This window comes from Chiloscyllium plagiosum, unplaced genomic scaffold, assembly GCF_037043375.1.
Source record: "Chiloscyllium plagiosum isolate Xiang-an unplaced genomic scaffold, Cpla_swu_hap1 HiC_scaffold_42, whole genome shotgun sequence".
In the NCBI taxonomy this organism is placed as follows: domain Eukaryota; kingdom Metazoa; phylum Chordata; class Chondrichthyes; order Orectolobiformes; family Hemiscylliidae; genus Chiloscyllium; species Chiloscyllium plagiosum.
Genome location: NW_028270180.1, coordinates 46,424,664 through 46,442,340, shown reverse-complemented (window position 1 = coordinate 46,442,340; position 17,677 = coordinate 46,424,664). Strand labels below are relative to the sequence as shown.

The 17,677-nt window shown below is 45.9% G+C and overlaps 1 long non-coding RNA gene across 2 annotated transcripts in view; it reads right to left on the bottom strand.

Moving 5' to 3' along the window:
• Positions 1-4,720: 4,720 nt before the first annotated feature.
• Positions 4,721-17,677, bottom strand: part of LOC148137678 (uncharacterized) — a 43,664-nt gene continuing 30,707 nt past the window's right edge. Inside the window, exons 3-4 of one of the 2 annotated variants that reach the window (XR_015754162.1) lie at positions 14,907-15,177; positions 4,721-4,829 (exon numbers count right to left, since the gene is read on the bottom strand). This is a non-coding gene — a long non-coding RNA (uncharacterized LOC148137678). Of the gene's footprint in view, positions 4,830-14,875; positions 15,178-17,677 lie in introns of those variants that run through there. The other variant, XR_015754161.1, reaches the window with a different exon arrangement.

The following is a 17,677-nucleotide window of genomic DNA, read 5'->3' as shown; positions in this document are numbered from 1 at the left end:
TGAATTGCTAGAGATGCTTGAGAGGATATAACCTAGCCTGGCAGGGTATTGGATCTTAAATAGACGTAAGGCCAGAAAGAAGATTGAGGCTGGTACACAAGTTAAAGACCGCAATTTCAGCAGACAAGGCATGCAAGAACACAGCAGGGAATGGGGGAAAACTGATTATTAAACTGCATTTATTTCAATGCAAGGGGCCAGACAGCTAAGGAGGAGAAAGTGAGGACTGCAGATGCTGGAGATCAGAGCTGAAAATGTGTTGCTGGAAAAGCACAGCAGGTCAGGCAGCATCCAAGGAACAGGAGAATAGACGTTTCGGGCATAAGCCCTTCTTCAGGCCTAAGCCCTACTTCTTTCCTGAAGAAGGGCTTATGCCCGAAACGCCGATTCTCCTGTTCCTTGGATGCTGCCTAACCTGCTGTGCTTTTCCAGCAACACATTTTAAGCCAGGAAAATGAACTCAAGGCATGGGACTGGGATATTATAGTTATTACAGAAACATAGCTGAAGGAGGGCCAGGACTGGCAGTTCATTGTTTCAAGGTAGAGATGCTACAGGAAGGGGGGGCAAGAGAGGACGTGTGGTGGTGGGTTTTGATTGCATGAATCATTGCAGCAGTACTTAGAGAGGATATTCCTGTGGTATCGCCCAGTGAAGTTATGTTAGTGGAACTGAGAAATAAGAACGGGTCATCTCTTTGATAGATCGGACTGCTGACCCTGAATAATCTGTGGCAGACTGAGGAACAAATATGTCGGGACATCTTAACTATCAACCATAATAATAGGGCTGATAAGGTTTTTAAACTTTCCAAACCTAGACTGGCACTGCCAGTGTTCAGCGTTTGCAAGGGAGAAATTTGGTAATTGTGTTCCAGAAAACTCCCAATCAATATGTAAATAGCCTGAAAAGTGAAAGGGGCAAAACCTGACCTCCAATTGGGAACAGGAGAATCTACAGGATTCCTGATGAAGGGCTTATGCCCGAAATGTCGATTCTCCTGTTCCTTGGATGCTGCCTGACCAGCTTTACCAGAAACACATTTTCAGCTCTGATCTCCAGCATCTGCAGACCTCACTTTCTCCTCCAATTGGGAATCAAGGTAGGGAAAGGGACTGAGATGTGTTTGGGAAAGCATTTTGCCCAAGGGACCACAGTTCTGGTAGTTTGAAAACAGCTTTGGAAAAGGACAGGCCTGGTCCACAAGTGCAAGTTATAAAATGGGGCCTGACCAATCTTGATCGTATTAGACAGGAACTTTCAAAATGGGATTGGGGAAGGGAATTATTTACAGGGAGAGGGAAGTTTGGCAAGTGAGAATATTTTAAACGTGAGATAAACTGATCGATCAGCGCCAGCATGTTCCTGTTTGTGTGCAGCTCAATGCTGAGAGCATTCGGAAACACTGACTGTCTACTGAGGGGCTGGTCAAGGAAAAGAGACACATGTCAGGTATAGCCAGCTGGATCAAGGGAATCCCTGAGGATATACAGGGGCTGTAAGAATACACTGAGTAGAAAACAGGAATGGAGAAAGGCTACATGAAATAGCCTCAGCAGAGAAGGAAAGGGGAATCCAAAAGTGATTGTATCAGCATATTAAGTAACTCGGGACAAAATAGTGTCAATTAAAGATCAATGAGGCCATCGATGTGTGGAACTGCAGGATATTTGCTAAGATCCTAAACATTTTTTTCATTCCAGAACTTACTGTGGAGAAAGACTGGGGAACTCAGGGAACAAGAGTAATACATTAGACCACAATTGGAGTACTCTGCAATTCCAGTCTCTCTGCTACAGGAAGGATGTTGTGAAACTTGAAAGGGCTCAGAAAAGATTAACCAGATATTGCCCGGGTTGTTGCTGAATAAGCTGGGGTTACTGTCACCGGAGAATCGGAGTCGGAGGGATGACCTGACAGAAGTTTATATAAACATGAGGGGTATGGATAGGGTAAGCATTCAAGGTCTTTTCCCAGAGGTGTGGAGTCCAAAACTAGAGGGCATAAGTTTAAGGTTAGAGGTGAATGGTTTACAGAGGGACTGAAGGGACAGCTTCTTCACACACATGGTGATATGTGTATGGAATGAGCTGAGAGAGAAAGTAAGGAGACTGATACAATTACAACATTGAAAAGGTATCTGGATGGGCATCTGAATAGTAAGGGTGTAGACGTATATGGGCCAAGTGCTGGAAAAGGGAATGGATTTATTTAGGTCTTCTGGTAAGCCTGGACGAGTTGGGGACCGAAGGGTCTGTTTCTATGCTGTATATCTCTATGATTTGAAAAGAGTGCATGTTATAGAAGAGGTGGTGCTAGAGGTTTTAAAACAAAAAGCTATGGCAAGTCCCAGAACTTGATCAAGTGTATCACAGGTCACTGTGGGATGCTAGGGAAGAAATTGTGGAGCCCCAAGCAAAGGTATGTGTACTACTGACAGCCATGTGTGATGGGCTGGCAGGCTGGAGAGTGGCATCATGGACAGTGAAGGATGTTTTCTGAGATTACAAAGGGATCTTGATGAAGTGAGTGAATGGGCTGAAAAACTAGAGATGGAATTTAATCTGAATAAATACGAGGTAATGCATTTTGTAAAACAAACAAGGGTAGAGCTCATACAATTAATGTTAAGGCTGCGGTTAGTGTTTTAGAGCAGAGGGACCTCCTAGTTCAGGTACATAAATCTTGAAGTTTGTATCACAGGATGGATAAGACAGTGCTTTGCATGCCTGATTATTGCTCAGTCCATTGAGTGTAGGATTTGGGACGTCACGTTGAGATTGCGCAGACATTTGTGAGGCCTGTTCTGCAATACTCTGTCCAGTTTTGGTCGCCCAGTTAACATGGAGGATATTATTAAGCTGCAGGGCGTTCAGAAGAGATTTACCAGGATATTGCTGGGTATGGAAGGCTTGAGTTCTGAAAAATGGCTGGATAGGCTTAATCTTTTTTCACTGCAGCCTGGAGGTTGAGACATGATGCTATAAAGGTTTATGAAAAAAAAATGAGGTATTTAGATCAATTTTATGGTAGTTGCCTTTTCCTCAGGATAGGGGAGTCTCAAGAGGAGGGGCCACATTTTTAAGGTTAGAGGAGAGAGAGATGTTAAAAAAAAAAGATATGGGGAAATTTGCTACACAGAGGGTGGTTTGAGTGTGGAATGAAATTCCTGAGAAAGGGGTTGATGTGGGTACAATTACAACATTTAAAAGATATTTGGATAAACAGGCGAATAGGGAAGGGTTAGAGTGATATGGGCCATCTTCAGACAGCTGGGAAGAGTTTAGTTTTAGATTATGGTGGGTATCAACTGAAGGGTCAGTTTGCATGCTGTATAGCTCTATGACAAGAATATGGTTTTATTCCATTATTGAAGAATGGATCAGGGCTGGGCCCACTGATGTGCATCATCTACATAAACAATTTGGTTGAAAATAGAGGAGTGATTGTGCGAAAGTTTGTTGATGATCAGATTAATGGTGTCGTGGGCAGTAAATACGGTTATCAAAGGGGATCTTGACCAACTGGGCCAGTGGATCAAGGAATGAAAGATGGAATTTAATTCAGGTGTTGGATTTTGTTAAGACAAACCAGGGAGGACTAATGCAGTTAATGGAAGGACTCTGGCCAGGGTTGTCGAACAGAGAGAGAGAGAGAGAGAGAACAGGGGGTACAAGTTACATTGCTCCTCGGAAGTGGCATACCAGGTGGACAGGGTGGGGAAAGCGACATTTGGCACATTTGCCGACATTGGCCAGCACTTTGTTACATACATTAGATATATTTGTAACATTGTCCTAAATATTTCCCTTGGGCAGAGAGGCCACGGGGTGACCCTAAGAATGGTGAATATCCAAGGGTAGGTGAGTCCAAAACTAGAGGGTATCAACGGGAGGTGAGAAAGCAAGGATTTAAAGAGGGAACTGAGGGGGAACATTATCCACAGAGGACGGTGAATAGACGGAACAGACTGCCTCAGGCACATGGGAGAAACAAGAGCAATTACAGCATGGAAAAGACATTTGAGAGGTACATGGAGAGGAGAAGGTTTGAAGAGCTCAGGGCCAAACGCAGGGAAATGAGACTCGTTCTGTTTAGGTAACATGGGCAGCATTGAGGAGTTGGACCACAGGTTCTGTTTCCGTGCTGTATCACTCTGTATCCAGTTAAAGAGGATTAGAGTGATTAGGATTAAAGCATGTTGTAGACACTGAAGTAAGTTACAGCGATAGGGATGGTAGTCAGGAATGCAGTACGTCTCAAATATGTGGAGGGACTATTGGGAATGGAGCAGGTTACACGGACAACTACTGTTATAGGAGTTAAAATTACTGAAGTAACAGGTGCACAAGCCATGCCATAGATACAGTGTTGCAGAGTAGTGAGTCTTAGTACAGTGTTGGAGGAAGAGAACAGAACAGAAAGATCCCAGGCAGCATTCCCAACCTCTCGTCGGAGGCCTGCTTTAACCTCTGTTGTTCTGATGCTCACTAAGACAGCGCAGGCCTAGATCGATAACTCTGAACTCCCGATGCTGTCTCAGTGCAACTTAAGTTAAAGTAGATGTGGTGATTGAGCATGGGGTGTGTCTATACTGTGCTTCCCATCCAGCACTGTATCTGTATCATGTATTGTTAGCCAATGTTTGCAGCCCTCCCATTGCTCCCTGCTCTGTGCACTGTGAGTGATCTTACCTCACTGCAGGATTTATTGAAAGCTCCAGATCTCCCTTCCCTTTGTCTCTCTGGCTGACCAACCATCTTCAATGAAGTGATGGATGAGACACACAGCAGTTGGGGAGTCTATTGAGTCAGCAACTTCCTGAGTACCTACAGGAGACAGAGAAATAGACAGAATGGGAAATTAGACTGATGCAGTGACGATTACACAAGGAGAATGGAAATGAGCCCAACAGATATCTGGAAAATCCCAAACTCCATCCCTGGCCTGTACTGAAGAGTCTCTCTGTAGTGGAGAATTCTGTTGGCCCAGGATCTGGAGTAGCTGCAAGAGTGAGAGACACAGACAGAGGCAGCAATTAGACCCACACAGTGAGGGATACCACATGGAGAGAGACTGAGTGATATCACTGGATGCTGGAAGACTTCAGGATCACATAATAATGTTGGAAGAATGTGTTTAGCTTCATGTATCAGTGCTCAGGGATGAGCAACCAGTGAGCATGTGAACTGATGGCCTAGTAACATTATTGTTAGGGCATTTATCCAAAACCTCAGCTAATGCTCAGGGGAGGCAGGTTTGAATCCTATCATAAGGTATGGTAGAATTTAAAATCAATAATTTTTAAAATAACAATTAACAATCCATAAACAAATACGAAACCATTGCTGATATACAAAAATCACAATCCCTTAGATTAGATTCCCTCCAGTGTGGAAACAGACCTTTCGACCCAACCAGTCCACGCCATCCCTCCAAAGAGTAACCCACTCAGATCTATCCCCCTCGACCTAATACACCTAACATTATGGGCAATTTAGCATGGCCAATTCGCCTGACCTGCACGTCTTTGGACTGTGGGAGGAAACCGGAGCATCCGGAGGCAATTCATGCAGACACGGGGAGAATGTGCAAACTCCACACAGTCGCCCGCGGCTGGAATCGAACCTGGGACCCTGGTGCTGTGAGGCAGAATTGCTAATCACTGAGCCACCGTGCCACCCACTTGTCCTTTCGACAACGAGGTCTGATCATCCTCACGTGGTCTGGAAGACACACCCACAGCAAAGTGTTTGTCTCTCAATTGCCCTCTGAAATGGCCAAGCAAGCTACTCAGCTCATGGGCAGCTAGGGCTGGGCAATAAAGGCTGGTCAGCCAGAGACACCCACATCCCCTACCTGATTTATAAAAAAATCCATTAGGATGGTCCTATGGAACTGTCCTGGGGACAGTGACCTGGCCAATCATGTCGGTAGGTTTATGGACAGGGCTTTAAACTGGGGCAGGATCCAGGTGAAAGGAGCTTTCCAAATACAAAGAGAAAAGGTGAAGTATGGGAGCAACATGGGAATGTGACTGAAGGCAATCAGAAAGGAACAGGATGGGACAGAGTTTAACTACATCACGGAATGTGCATCAGGGAATAGGCCTGTGACAGGAAATTGTGGGAAAGAGTAACTTATGTTTTTTTTTTGAATGCACGAAGTTTTATCAATAAGGTAGATTGATTTCTGACACCGAGATAAAAAAGATTTAGACACCAGAGCGACATGGTTACAGGGTGAACAAAAGTTGGACATAAATATTCAATGGATCACAAACTTACGGAAACTCAGGCAAAATGGATAATGCGAACAATAATGGGTAAGAAAGGCATCACAGAGAAAGCATTTGGTCTCAGATCATGAAGTAGAGTCAGTCTGAATGTAAATCCTGGCTACTTCTTGCCAAGGACACAAGCAGTAGAACAGTTTTAGCCACCGAACAGTATTCCCTTGCTCATCACTGCGTTACTCAGGAAATCATTGAAATATTTTTTAACAAACACATTGTGATAATTTTGGGAAACTTCAATATCCCCATAATCTGGGACAGTCACACTGACAACAGTGATATTGGAAGAGGATTTCAGAGAATTAGTTTTCAGTGTTTCTTTGAATAACAAATTGTGCAACTGGTGAGGGACATAACTATCTCAGAGCGACCATTGTGTGATAAAACTGTCTTACAAAGATAGGGAGGGTTGTGGAAGATGGAACAGGTGACAGATACAGGGTGGGTTTTAGGAATGGGAGGACTTTACATGGATTTGGAGGAATGCAGGGCATGGTAACAATCACAGGGAGGATTTTGGGAACTCGATCCGAGAGGGGTACGGCTGAGAACAGAAGTGAGCCAAACAGTCAGGACAGGCAGGGACAAGATGGGATTAATAAATTAAGCTTCATTTAAAGTTTGTGCGAAGATTTGTAGCTCGGGTGCTCGTTGTTGTGGTTCTGTTCGCCGAGCTGGAAGTTTTTGTTGCAAACGTTTCGTCCCCTGGCTAGGCGACATCATCAGTGCTTGGGAGCCTCCTGCGAAGCGCTTCTTTGATGTTTCCTCCGGTGTTTATAGTGGCCTGTCCCTGCCGCTTCCGGTTGTCAGTTTCAGCTGTCCGCTGTAGTGGTTGGTATATTGGGTCCAGTTCGATGTGTTTGTTGATAGGGCAAGCCAGACAGAGAACAGCCAGGGAATTCCTAGAGGCATGGCATTCATCCACAAACTCCATCAACAAACATATCGACCTGGACCCAATATACCAACAACTACAGCAGACAGCTGAAACTGACAACCGGAAGCGGCAGGGACAGACCACTATAAACACCGGAGGAAACATCAAAGAAGCGCTTCGCAGGAGGCTCCCAAGCACTGATGATGTCGCCTAGCCAGGGGACGAAACATTTGCAACAAAAACTTCCAGCTCGGCGAACAGAACCATAAGCTGAATTTATTTCAATGCAAGGGGCCTAACAGGGAAGGCAGATTAACTCAGGGCATGGTTAGGAACATGGGACTGGGATCGCATTGCAATTGCAGAAACATGGTTCAGGGATGGGCAGGACTGGCAGCTTAATGTTCCAGGATACAAATGCTACAGGAAGAATAGAAAGGGAGGCAAGAGAGGATAGGGAGTGGCTTTTTTGATAAGGGATAGCTTTACAGCTGTGCCGAGGGAGGATTTTCCCAGAAATACATCCAGGGAAGTTATATGGGTGGAACTGAGAAATAAGAAAGGGATGATCACCTTTCTAGGATTGTATTATGGACCCGCCAAAGTCAAAGGGAAATTGCCAAACAAACTTGTAAGGAGATCTCTGCTATCTGTAAGAATAATAGGGTAGGTATGGTAGGGGATTTGAACTTTCCAAATATTGACTGGGACTGCCATAGTGTTAAAGGTTTAGATGGAGAGGAATTTTTTTAAGAGTGTACAAGACAATTTCCTGATTCAGTATGTGGATGTACCTACTAGAGAAGGTGCAAAACTTGACCTATTCTTAGGAAATAAAACAGGGCAGGTGAGTGAGGTGTCAGTGGGGGAGCACTTTGGGGCCAGCGACCATAATTCTATTTGTTTTAAAATAGTGATGGGAAAGCATAGACCAGATCTAAAAGTTGATGTTCTAAATTGGAGAAAGGCCAATTTTGACGGTATTAGGCAAGAACTTTTGAAAGCTGATTGGAGGCAGATGTTCGCAGGTAAAGGGACGGCTGGAAATGGGAAGCCTTCAGAAATGAGATAACAAGAGTCCAGAGAAAGTATATTCCTGTCAGGGTGAAAGGGAAGGCTGGTAGGTATTGGGAATTCTGGATGATTAAATAAATTGAGTGTTTGGTTCAGAAAAAGAAGGAAGCATATGGCAGGTATAGACAGGATAGATCGAGTGAATCCTTCGAAGAGTATAAAGGAAGAGGGAAATCAGGAGGGCAAACGCGGACATGAGATAGGTCTGACAAATAGAATTAAGGAGAATGCAAAGGATTTTTACAAATATATTAAGGAAAACAGGGTAACAAGGGAGAGAATATGGCCCCACAAAGATCAGCAAGGCGGCCTTTGTGTGGAGCCACAGAAAATGGGGGAGATACTAAATGAATATTTTGCATCAGTATTTACTGTGGAAAAGCATATGGAAGATGTAGACTGTAGGGAAATAGATGGTGACATCTTGCAAAACGTCCAGATTACAGAGGAGGAAGTGCTGGATGTCTTGAAACGGTTAAAGTTGAATAAATCCCCAGGAACTGATCAAGTGTACCCTAGAACTCTGTTGGAAGCTAGAGAAGTGATTCCTGGGCCTCTTGCTGAGATATTTGTATCAATAGTCACAGGTGAGGTGCCAGAAGACTGGAGGTTGGCAAAAGTGGTGCCACTGTTTAAGAAGGGTAGTAAAGACAAGCCAGGGAACGACAGAGCCTGAACTCAGTGGTGGGCAAGTTGTTGGAGGGAATCCTGAGGGACAGGATGTACATGTATTTGGAAAGGCAAGGACTGATTAGGGATAGTCAACATGGCTTTGTACATGGGAAATCATGTCTCAAACTTGATTGAGTTTTTTGAAGAAGTAACAAAAAAGATTGAGGAGGGCAGAGTGATACATGTGATCTATATGGACTTCAGTAAGGCATTCGACTAGGTTCCCCATGGGAGACTGATTAGCAAGGTTAGATCTCACGGAATACAGGGAGAAATAGCCATTTCGATACAGAACTGGCTCAAAGATAAAAGACAGAGGGTGGTGGTGGAGGGTTGTTTTTCAGATGGAGGCCTGTGACCAGTGGAATGCCACAAGGATCGGTGCTGGGCCCTCTACTTTTTGTCATTTACATAAATGATTTGGATGCGAGCAAAAGAGGTATAGTTAGTAAGTTTACAGATGACACCAAAATTGGAGGTGTAGTGGACGGCGAAGAAGGTTACAACAGGATCTGGACCAGATGGGCCAATGCGCTAAGTGGCAGATGGAGTTTAATTCAGATTAATGCGATGTGCTGCATTTTGGGAAAGCAAATTTTAGCAGGACTTATACACGTAATGGTAATGTCCTAGGGAGTGTTGCTGACCAAAGAGACCTTGGAGTGCAAGTTCACAGCTCCTTGAAAGTAGAGTCGCAGGTAGATAGGATAGTGAAGCATACTAGGATTTAGTATGCTTTCCTTTATTGGTCAGAGTACTGAGTACAGGAGTTGGGAGGTCATGTTGCGGCTGTACAGGACATTGGTTAGGCCACTGTTGGAATGTTTTAAACAATTCCGGTCTCCTTCATATCAGAAAGATGTTGTGAAACCTGAAAGGGTTCAGAAAAGGATGTTGCCAGGGTTGAAGGATTTGAGCTACAGGGAGAGGCTGAACAGGCTGGGGCGGTTATCCCTGGAGCTTCGGAGGCTGAGGGGTGACCTTACAGAGGTTTACAAAATTATGAGGGGCATGGATAAGATAGGATAAATAGACAAAGTCTTTTCACTGGGGTCATGGAGTCCAAAACTCGAGGGCATAGATTGAATTTGAGAGGGGAAAGATAAAAAAGAGACCTCAGGGGTAACTTTTTCACGCAGAGGGTGGTACGTATATGGAACGAGCTGCCAGAGGATGTGATGGAGGATGGTACAATTGCAACATTTAAGAGGCATTTGGATGGGCATATGAATGGGAAGGGTTTGGAGGAATATGGGCTGGGTGCTGGCAGGTGGGACTAGATTGGGTTGGGATATCTGGTCGGCATGGATGGGTTGGACAGAAGGGTCTGTTTCTGTGCTGTACATCTCTATGACTCTATCACTCATGGAGGTTATAGAAATAAACTGTGTGGTCGCGTCTGGAAGCGATTAAAGGTATACAATTTTGTAGTTACCGAAGGAAATTACATCAGTCGGGACCAGCAGAGTTTACAAAGACTGAGTGCGTTTTAGAGACAGGAAGAGTTCATAGTCATCATTAGAAATGCAGAAACTAATTTATGAGAGAAGCAGGGTCACTCTGCTTTGTGCCCAGAGACAAGGAGGAGTCTAACAGCTGGTGGAGGTTACTAAGGTACAGAGCTTTTTTGTTGTCGTGACAGGAAGGTGACAGAGATCATGAAGGTAGCAGGAGTTCAAAAAAGTCACAAAGACAGGGAGGTTTTTCAGGTCTGGAAAGGACTACACTGACCAGGATGGCTTAAGAAACTGAAGAATTGTTTTTCTTCAGTTAAGGAGAGATGTGACAGAACCCAGGATTAAAGGCAAAGGCAGAAACTTGGAGAGTTTTACTGACATGAGGAGCTTACAGGGATAAGCAGGATTGTAGGGGCTGATAGAAATAAGGGAAATGGTATCGATGAAACAGACAATGGAGAAACTGACAGACATAGGGAGGGTTCTGTGGAACAGATGAATTTACAGACAAGATGGTGATAATGAAGCCTGAGAATTTTCTCATGTTCCTTGCCCAGCATTGTTCCTACATCATGCCCTCAGGGTCTGAATTAAAGTCCACTAACTCCTCCCTGTGCTGTTTACTGTGAGTGATCTTACCGGCTGCAGGATTTACTGAAGGCTCCAGATTTCACTCTCCATCTCTCTCTGGCTGACCAAATGTATTCAATGTGGTGATGGACGAGACAGGAATTGGGAATTCTGTTGAGTCAGGGACATCAGGAATACCAACAGGAGACAGAGAAATAGACAGAATGGGAAATTAGACTAATGCAATGAAGGTTACACATGGAGAATGGCACTGAGTCCCACAGAGATCTGGAAATTCCCAGTCTCCATCCATGGCCTGTGCAGTTGCTTCCCTCTGGAGTGGAGAATGCTGTTGGCTCATGATCTGGAGTAGCTGCAATAGCGAGAGACACTGATACAGACTGCAATTAGACCCACACAGTGAGGGATACCACATGGAGAGAGACAGTGATATCAGCAGAGTGCAGGAATGTATCAGGATCACACAATGGTATTATCAGAAGTAGTTCTGACCAGTGAGCACTGCTACCAGTACTCAGGGAAGACTGAGCTATTTTATTGGGATAGGCCCCTCCGGTACCAGATTATGCAGTGTGTTATAAATAGACACAGATAAGGAGGGGGACAGGTCACAGGTGAATGGAAATTCCCAAGTCCAAAGAGAAAGTTTGAAATATTGGAATACCATGGAGATGTGAATGAAGACCAACAGAAAGAAACAGTAAGGGACTGAGTTTAATTAAAATACGACAGTGTCAAACAGATTTGTGACAGGAAATTATTGGTTAAAATAAAGTAAATGCCATTTCCGCCCCTCACAATTCCTCATACACCGCAAGTGACATCACTTCCGCCCCTCACATCATCGCTGATGTCACACACCCAGTGACTTCCACGCCCCCTCCCCCCACTGCCATGTTTGCCACCACTTCCGCCCCCACCAACGCCACTCACCTGCATTCTGCTGACACCACCCCCCAGGTCCCACCGTCACCGTCCCCGCCCCCCAGAACTCTGAGGGGAACACCACCCCTGCTCATGGCTCCATCCCCATTCCCCCTAACACCACACCCACTCCAATTACAGGCTCCGTCGCCTCTCCCAGCTCCCAGTACTGCCGAGTTTTCACCATTCCCCCTGACCTCCCCCTCACTGAGGGCGAATGATCAGTACTCAACAAAGGCCTCACCTTTATCCCCCTCCGTCCACACATCAATGAATTTAATACACGCCATGACATCGAACACTTCTTCCACCGCCTCCGCCTCAGAGCTTACTTTTACAATGAAGACTCCCGCCTGTTTTCTGAGGACCCCTTTGCCGGCCTCCAATACACTCCACCCACCTGGACACCCCGCGCTGGCCTATTACCTGCCTTCGATTTCTTCATTTCCAACTTCCACCGAGACATTAACCGCCTCAACCTGTCGACCCCCCTCCCCAACTCCAACCTCTCACCCTCACAACGTGCAGCTCTCCACAACCTCTGCTCCAATACCGACCTCACCATCAAACCAGCAGATAAAGCGGGTGCAGTGGTAGTCTGGTGCACTGACCTTTACACCGCTGAAGCCATGATGCTAACTCAAAGACACCTCCTCCTACCACCCCCACAACCATGACCCACCTCCCATCACCAAACTGTCATCTCCCAGAGCATACAGAACCTCATCACCTCAGGAGGAGATCTCCCACCCACAGCTTCCAAACTCATTGTCTGGGATCCCCCACTGCCCGGTTCTACCTCCTTCCCAAGATCCACAAGCCTGACCACCCTGGCCGACCCATTGACTCAGCATGCTCCTACCCCACCGAACTCATGTCTGCCTACCTCGACATTGGCCTATCCCCCAGTGCTGGAACTACCTACATTCGTTCGAGACACCACTCACACCCTCCACTCCTCCAAGACTTCCATTTCCCTGGCCCCCAACGCCCCATTTTCACAATGGATATCCAATCCCTCTACACCTAATCCACCATGACAAGGACCTCCAAGCCCTCCGTTTCTTCATCTCCCGATGTCCACAATAGTACCCTTCCACCGATACACTCATTCGTTTGGCTGAACATGTCCTCACCCTTAACAATCTTTCCTTCAAATCCTCCCACTTCCTCCAGATCAAAGGGGTAGCCATGGGCACCTTTATGGGCCCCAGCTATGTCCGTCTCTTTGTTGGCTATGTAGAACAGTCCATCTTCCGTAGTTACAATGGCACCACTCCCGAAGTCTTCCTCCGCAACATTGAGGACTGCATTGGCACCACCTCGTGCTCCCGCTCCCTCGTCCTTCATCAACCTCACCAACACATTCCACCCTGACCTTAAATTTGCCTGGACCATCTCTGATACCTCCCTCCCCTTCCTAGACCTCTCCATCCCCATTAATGACAACTAACTTGACACCGACATTTTTTACAAACCTACCGACTCCCACAGCTACCTAGATTACATATCTTCCCACCCTACCGCATGCAACATTCCCAACCCCTATTCCCAATTCCTCCACCTCCGCCGTACCTGCTTCCAGGTGGGCCAGTTCCACCACAGAACACACCAGATAGCCTCCTTCTTTAGAGATCGAAATTTCCCTTCCCACGTGGTAAAATATGCCCTTCAACGCATCTCGTCCACATCCCGCACCTCCGCCTTCAAACCCCACCCCTCCAACCGTAACAACGACAGAACGCCCCTGGTGCTCACCTTCCACCCTACCAACCTTGGCATAAACCAAATTATCCGCCGCCATTTCCGCCACCTCCAAACAGACCCCACCACCAGGGATATATTTCCCTCCCCCACCCCTATCCGCCTTCCGCAAAGACCGTTCCCTCCGTGACTACCTGGTCAGTTCCACGCGCCCCCAAAACCCACCCTCCCTTCCTGGCACCTTCTCCTGCCACTGCAGGAATTGCAAAACTTGTGCCCACACCTCCCCCCTCACCACCATCCAAGGCCCCAAAGGAGCCTTCCACATCCAAAGTTTTACCTGCACATCCACCAATATCATTTATTGTATCCGTTGCTCCCAATGCGGTCTCCTCTACATTGGGGAGACTGGACACCTCCTAGCAGAGCACTTTAGGGAACATCTCTGGTACACTCGCACCAATCAACCACACCGCCCTGTGACCCAACATTTCAACTCCCCCTCCCACTCTGCCGAGGACATGCAGGTCCTGGGCTTCCTCCACCGCCACTTCCTCACCACCGACGCCTGGAGGAAGAACGCCTCACCTTCCGCCTCGGAACACTTCAACCCCAGGGCATCAGTGTGGACTTCACCAGTTTCCTCATTTCCTCTTCCCCCATCTTACCCCACCTCCAGCCTTCCAGCTCAGCACCGCCCTCATGACCTGTCCTAATGTCCTACCTCCCTTCCCACGTATCCATTCCACCCTCCTCTCTGACCTATCACCACCATCCCCACCCCCATTCACCCATTGTACTCTTTGCTACCTTCCCCCATCCTCCACTCTGACCTATCACCTTCTTCCTTACCCCATTCACCTATTGTACTCTATGCTGCTTTCTCCCCATCCCCACCCCCTTTCATTTATCTCCCCACTCTGCAGGCTCACGGCCTCTGTTCCTGATGAAGGGCTTTTGCCCAAAACGTCGATTTTCCTGCTCCTCGGATGCTACCTGACCTGCCGTGCTTTTCCAGCACCACTCTAATCTAGACTCAGGTTTCCAGCATCTGCAGTCCTTGTATTTACCTTATTGGAGGAGGGGACTACTGAGATAAGGCATGTTGTAGACGCTGAACCAAGTGACAGGGATAGGGATGGTAGTCTGGAATGCAATACATTTCAAATATGAAGAGGGACTATCGGGAAGGGAGGAGGTTACAGCGATAGGATCTGTTATAGGAATTAAAAATTATTGAAGACACTGGACCACAAGACATGCCATGGATACACTGTTGTATTGCAGCGAGTTTTAATATAACAGAACTTACGTTGGGGTGGTGATTGAGCCTGGGGTGTGTGTGTACTGTGCTCCCCTCCGGCACTGTATCTATGTCATGTTGTGTTAATAGATGTTTGGAGCCCTCTCATTGCTCTTTGCTCTGTGCACTGTGGGTGACCTTACTTCACTACAGGATTTATTGAAGGCTCCAGATCTCCTTTCCCTTTGTCTCTCTCTGGCAGACCAACTGCATTCAATGAGGTAATGGATGATCCACCCAGCAGCTGGGAAGGCTATTGAGTCAGGAGTTTCCTGAGTACCTACAGGAGACAGAGAAATAGACAGAATGGGAAGTTAAACAGATGCTGCGAGGGTTACACATGGAGAATGGCACTGAGTTCCACAGCGATCTGGAAAATGGAGCGATATTAATTAATTGTCCCAGATTGCTGGAAGATGTCAGGATCACACAATTGTGTCGGAAGAATGGGTTTAGCTTCATGATGCCCTGGTATGAGTGCTCACGGATGAACACCCAGTGAGCAGGTGAAGTAATGGCCGAGTGGTATTATTGCGAGAGAATGTATCCAAAACCTCTGCTAATGTTCAGGGGAGGCAGGATTGAATCCTGCCATCTGAAAAGGAGACATTTGAAATCAATAATTTTAAAAATAATAATTAACAATCCACAAATAAGTATGAAACAATTACTGATGTACAACAAATCCAAACACTTTAGAGAAGGACATCTGCCCATCCTGACATGGTCTGCACGACATACCCACAGCAAAGTGTTTGCCTCTCAATTACCCTCTGAAATGGCCGAGCAAGTTACTCAGTTCAAGGGCAGCTAGGGCTGGGCAAGAAAGGCTGGTCAGCCAGAGCTTCACACATCCTGTACCTGATTTAAAAATCTGTTAGGATGGTCCCCCTGGAATTGTGCTGGGAGCAGTGTCCTGGCCAATCATGTCGGTAGGTTTATGGACAGGGCATTAAACTGACAGAGAGGATGCAGGTGAAAGGAGCTTTCCAAATCCAAATAGAAAAGGTGAAGCAATGGAACAGCACGGGGATGTGGCTGAAGACAAGCAGAAAGGAACAGGAAGGGATAGAGTTTAACTAAAATTGTACATCAGCGAATAGATTTGTGACAGAAAATTGTGGTAGAGAGTATATAATGTTTTTTTTTGAATGGACAACGTTGCTGCAAAAAGGTCAATGGATTTGTGACACAGAGATAAAAGAGAGTTAGACACCAGGGAGACATGGATACAGGGTGAACAGAAATATTCAGTGGTTCAGTCTTGTGCAAACTCAGGCAAAATTGGTAACACTAACAATAATGGGTATCAGAGGCATTACAGAGAAAGCATTTGGCCTCAGATCATGAAGTAGAGTCAGTCTGAATGTAAATTCTGGCTACTACTTGCCAAGGACACAAGCAGCAGAACAGTTTTAGCCACCGAACAGCATTCCATTGCTCATCACTGCATTAAACAGGAACTCATTGGAATTTTTTAACAAAGGCAGTGTGATAATTTTGGAAAACTTCAATATTTGTATAATCTGGGACAATCACACGGTCAACATTGATGTTGAAAGGAGTTCGGAGAATTTTTTTTTCAGTGTTTCTTTGAAAAACACATTGTGCAACTGGCTCGGGACACAACTATCGCAGAGCGACCGTGTAATGAAACTTAGTGAATGAGTAATGTCACCTGCAGAGATCCTTCGGGAAATTGTGATAAAGTGCAGTTTAAATAAATATAAAGTTTTAAAGAAAGGACAAGCTACAACTAGAAACAAAAATAGCCAATGGCATGAGTTTAAGAGGAGAACTGACCAAGGGAAACAGGCGAAACAGACTGAAATATGTGCCTGTAAATGGACAGTGGAAAACATTTGAAGGGACAATGCAAAATACTCAACAAAAAGACATTCGATTGAAACAGTAAAAACCTCAGCAAGAAATTCCCACTGATCCCTCACTCAGGACAAAAGGAATCATACTAGATTATGAGGCTGAGAAGATCACCAAAAAGTACTTAAAATCCTGAAGTGAGAGAATGTTTTAGGAGTAAATGTTAATGCATTGCAATGGGTCTGCTCGCAGGAGGAGGGCTGTGGGAAGGGGAGCCACGGTCAGCGTTCATTGACACGATAGGAACAGGGAGATGTGAAGGTGCTGGAGGTGGTGAGAGTGTTACAGAGAGTGGTCAGGGTGTTACAAAGACAGGACGGTTTGCTGCAGCTGGAGGGGTTTGCAGAGGTATGGAGGGACATAGGTATTTTTATTTATTCATTCATGGGATGTGGGTGTCACTGCCTGGAACAACGTTCTTTGACACCACTGCTAATTACCCAGAGGGCAGCTCAGAGTCAGCCATATTGCTGTGGGTCTGGAGTCACATGTCTGCCAGACCAGGTTAGAATATTTGATGTCCTTCCCGAAAGGAAGTTAGTGAACTAGATGAGTTCTTCCTACTGCTCAACAATGTTTTTATGGTGGCCCCACCAATGTCTTTTACAGCCACAACATGACATCCCAACTCTTACTCTTAATGCTCTCCCCAATGAAGGTAACCATCCTAAACGCCTGCTGCACCAGCCTGTTTACCTGTGACACCACATTAAAAGAACTGTGTACCTGGGTCACTGGGTCACTGACTGACAACACGACCCAGGGCCCGAACATTAACAGTACAAGTCCCACCCTGGTTTGTTTCACCAAAATGGAACACTTCACATTTATCTAATTAAGCTCCATCTGCTATTCTTCAGCCCACTATCCCAGCAGTACTGTTCATCCTGTTGTATCAT